Here is a 202-nt window from a genome sequence, read left to right on the forward strand (position 1 = left end):
TCTCTTGTTTATTCAAATTTGCCACTCTGGCTGCGGGCTTACTACGACTAAAAGCTCCTGTAGATTCCTTCCCTGTCTTTCCTCGCTCCCTCCTTTCCTCCGAGCTCTCACTGTCTATCAAGCACACTCACACATGGACACACAAATGCATCGTCAGAGGAGGAGCGCCGTTCAGTCACTTTTTGCAGGCTCCCGGTTTGTT

This window comes from Urocampus carinirostris, chromosome 7, assembly GCF_059441175.1.
Source record: "Urocampus carinirostris isolate Australia breed hairy pipefish chromosome 7, RoL_Ucar_1.0, whole genome shotgun sequence".
Taxonomy (NCBI): Eukaryota; Metazoa; Chordata; class Actinopteri; order Syngnathiformes; family Syngnathidae; genus Urocampus; species Urocampus carinirostris.